Source organism: Delphinapterus leucas, chromosome 19 (genome assembly GCF_059928025.1).
Source record: "Delphinapterus leucas isolate spDelLeu-1000000601 "Yukka" chromosome 19, BTC_Dleu_Yukka2, whole genome shotgun sequence".
Classification (NCBI taxonomy): domain Eukaryota; kingdom Metazoa; phylum Chordata; class Mammalia; order Artiodactyla; family Monodontidae; genus Delphinapterus; species Delphinapterus leucas.
Genome location: NC_143147.1, coordinates 19,071,239 through 19,075,281, shown reverse-complemented (window position 1 = coordinate 19,075,281; position 4,043 = coordinate 19,071,239).

Genomic DNA, 4,043 nt, shown 5'->3' with positions numbered 1-4,043 from the left:
CCGCCGCGCGCCACCGTCGGCGCAGGCGCAGAGGCCACCATCTGGGGGCTCGGCGCCGTGTCGTTGTCACTTCTGTGGACAAAGAGGGAAAGGCACGCACCCCTTTTCCCTGGCACGGAAACATGAACGCGCCTCCCCTTGCGTTCTCATACTGTTGGGTACACTCCCTTTGGAGTTTTGCCCAGAGAGGGACAAGCCTGCTCAGCCAACCTTCGCCCCAGCTTCATCAGGAAGTTAGGCCAGAGCTGGTCGCCCAACCCCGTTCCCACACTCCGAAGTCATTTCTTAGGTCTAGACGTCAGTTTGCGAGATGCTGGTGGCACCCCAGAGTGTGCCTAGAATAGGATAACTCAAAGGCCACAGGCCTCGGGCTTCCCTGGTGGCGCAGTGGTTGGGAGTCCGCCTGCCGATGCAGGGGACACAGGTTTGTGCCCCGATCCGGGAAGATCCCACATGCCGCGGAGCGGCTGGGCCCGTGAGCCATGGCTGCTGACCCTGCGCGTCTGGAGCCTGTGCTCCGCAACGGGAGAGGCCACAACAGTGAGAGGCCCGCGTACCGCAAAAAAAAAAAAAGGCCACAGGCCTCAAAGCCAGGCCAGAGGGGTCTTTCTTGGTCTGGCTGAGAGTCCGAGTGAGGTCAAGCAGACGGGGCATTGGAGTCGCCAGGAGGCTGGGAGAGCTAGCTTGGGTTTAGATGACAGTCCCGCAAGGCCAAGCGTGGTCAGGAAGGCAGGGCCAGTGCTGCGCAAGCTCGGGAAGGGAAGGAGTACATACCTTAGAGACCTAGGACCCCGGAGAGGAAAGGGACGGTGCAGTGACCTGGGCTCTGGCCCTCGGCCATTGGACTGCCCCTCTCTGGCCCTTTGATGTCCGGCACGTTACCCCCGCTAAACCTACATTTCCTTCCTCAGTAAAATAGCAATAATAATACTTAATTGCCCTGAAGATTCCTAAAGAGAAAATGAACAATTCTGACACACAGTAAATGCTCAATAAATTTTAGCCCTTATTTAATAACAGTAGCTGCCATTTATTGAGTACTTACTGGAGGCCAGGAATAATAATTCTACTTCTGTCTGGGTTCAAAGCCCGTTTTTTGTTGTTACCCTACCTTCTGACCATTTGAAGACTGGGGTAGGTGAAGGGAAGAGTTGCGAAGGGACCCAGAGATAAAGGGAATGTTGTTAGTGAAGTCCTAAGACTATGAGACCATGAGACTTATTAGAAGTTTCTTTGAAGATTAGGCCAAATAAAAGAGAATGTTGGAAGATAGGATTAGAGGTAAATTGAGACCAGATAATAAAAGATCTTGAATGCCAAACTAAGGAATAAGTCTGAAGGAATAAGGTCTTCGTTTAATTTGGAAAAGAGAAGACTTCACACAATAAAATGTCTGAAAAAACTTGTCTTCATGGTTCCAGAGAGGAGGTTTTTTAAAAAATGAGTAAAAACTTCAAGGAAGCAGATTTTGACCTGATATACATATGTACACACACACATATGTAACACCCATCTACCCCCCAAAATAGATTTCTCATTGAAAGAAAAAGACTTTAAACCCACTATGAGAAACATCCTGAGCTACATCTGTAAGGACTGCAGAAGTGGAATCTTTGCTAGCAGTTTATAAACCTATCTGTTCTATCACTATCTTGTTCTGATTATCATTTATTTATTTCCACCTAGAAAGTTATTCTGGATGGATGACAGCTATAGGACCACAGGGGAAGAAAAAATTAAAATAGTAATAGTAGTTTGATTACATGACTGCTGGACAACCACACTGTGTATGAGACGCTTTATGTGTCGTATTGGAGAGAAAACCCTCTCATCCCCCAATCATACTATTTTGGAAACAACTCTGCCTTGAATTTGTTTCCTACAAATTTTCTGACATTGATCAATTGGACAGCCATGACTATGAAAAATTTATTCTCCCTTTGTTTTAAAGTATATTATTTTACTAATAAATCAGGCAGCAACATCCCTACAAAACATTTGTAGTACTGGAAGTCAGGCTTATTTTTTTTAAGTCCTTCAAAACATTAAATATTCAACCTAATTGTGAGATAGTGACAACTAGAAAGGGTCTCACTTTGTATACTATGAGTTCTCTGAATTCTCGGAAAGAACTAGACTAATAAGAATTTGTATTTTTTGTAGGGTGCGCTTTGGGAAACAGGGAGTTAAAAATCTTTCGGAAGTTAACTTGGTATAAGAGTATGAAAAGCCTCTGTTGCTCTAGTTCTAAGGAAATGCTCTCCTTTTTTTCTAATAAAGCTTTCCGCAGAAGACAAACTCTGTACACAATAAACAGGGTAAGTATAGGACAGAATTACTACAATTCATTAACTCTCAAAAAAGTTATTCATTTTGACATGTAAGGGAGACTTTATTTATGAATGTTAGATGTGATTCAGAGTACTGTTCTGTTAAAATTCCATAAAACAAGCCTCGAAATGCAAGTCATTTGTGCCAGCTCCAAGTACATAGCTGAAGCAGCATTTCCAGAGAGACTAGGGCAAAGGACAGAACTAACCACAAATTGGCAGAAAAGAAACAAAACATAATCAAGTGTTAATAATTCACCATAGTTACTGCTCTTAAAACCAAAGTAACTAAACAATACGACTGTCATCTGTTTACATTTATGCTTGTTTTCTGCATCTCTACAATGAAGTGTTCAGTGTACACGGATGTGGGCAGAAAATCAAAGGCTGCAGGGCTTTATCTGAAATTAGAACAGTAATTTTAATGTGTACGTTTTGATTTTATTATTATGCTTTCTCTATCTCTGCATTATAATCTCTTAAAGGAAGAACACAGGTATTGGTTTATTAAATATTTTGAAGCATTCACATTTTATATTTCCATCATGTGTTTGTTTGTAAGCTTGTTTGTTTCCTGAGCACATTGTAGTGACTGTTCATGTGAATTCGGAAAGAGCAAAATTAGAACTTTGGGGAAAGCCAAAAATAACAGGGAACACCCTTTTGTTCTGTGAAAAACACTGGACTTAGATTCAGCAAACCTAGATCTCAGGCCTAGTTTTCTCCTGGAAGCTTGGGAAATTTAACCAAGTTATTTAACCTCTTTTTTCTCTACCTCTGCAATGGGGATGTCAATACCTAACCCATCCTATCTCATAAAGTGGATATGTGAATAAACTGAGATAACGTACGCGGAAAAACATTATAAATTGAACTACTCTGCAGTTGTAATGAATTACTCTTGTCGTACCCCTTTCAAACAACCTCCCATTACTAGCACATACTGTTTTCAGTACTTGAACATGTTTGACTTTCTGGATGATTGAGCATGAAATCAAATCGGATTTGGCTCAGAGTCATTTCTGCAAAGGGATGTAATCATCTTAGTACAGTGTTCTGGATAGTTTCCCCTAATAAGACCCCCTCTTGACTAACACATTCCAGTGGAGAGTCTCTGTTGCCAGTAAATTAGGCTTTATATAATTTAATATAATTTTATATAATATATATAAACTCATATAATCTGGTTTGTATATATAGCATGCCCCAAGACATTTTCAGGCATTACAAAGTCTTGAAAATTACTAACAGTTGTTTTTCCTTTAGTATTTGGGCAAAAAGTGAGGAAGATCCCTAAGCAAGTCGACTTAGAATTACTAATAACTTCATGAGAAAGAAAGGAAAGCGTGTTTCAAAGTAGCTTTTTAAGACCCAGTGACCATTGATTTGGTTCTTGCATCTCTGACCATGAAAAAGCATTCTGAAAGAAAGGATAGTGGTTCCAGAGGAGGTCTCTGAAGATCTGCCATTGGCTGTTTATAGAGATGAAATTCAAATGCCCTCAGATGATAAAAAAGGGCCTGAACTCGTTTCAGAGAAGAAATGGTTTAAAGTGGAAACATAAATATTGAATAATAACAGGCATACTATAGACCTTTTCTTTATTTTTTATATTTTTGAGGATAAGAAAAGTGTAATCTATTTTTACTACTACAAATAGTCATGAAAGCACCATTAGATGACATTCTAGCTGAAGAGAAAACAGAAGTTTTG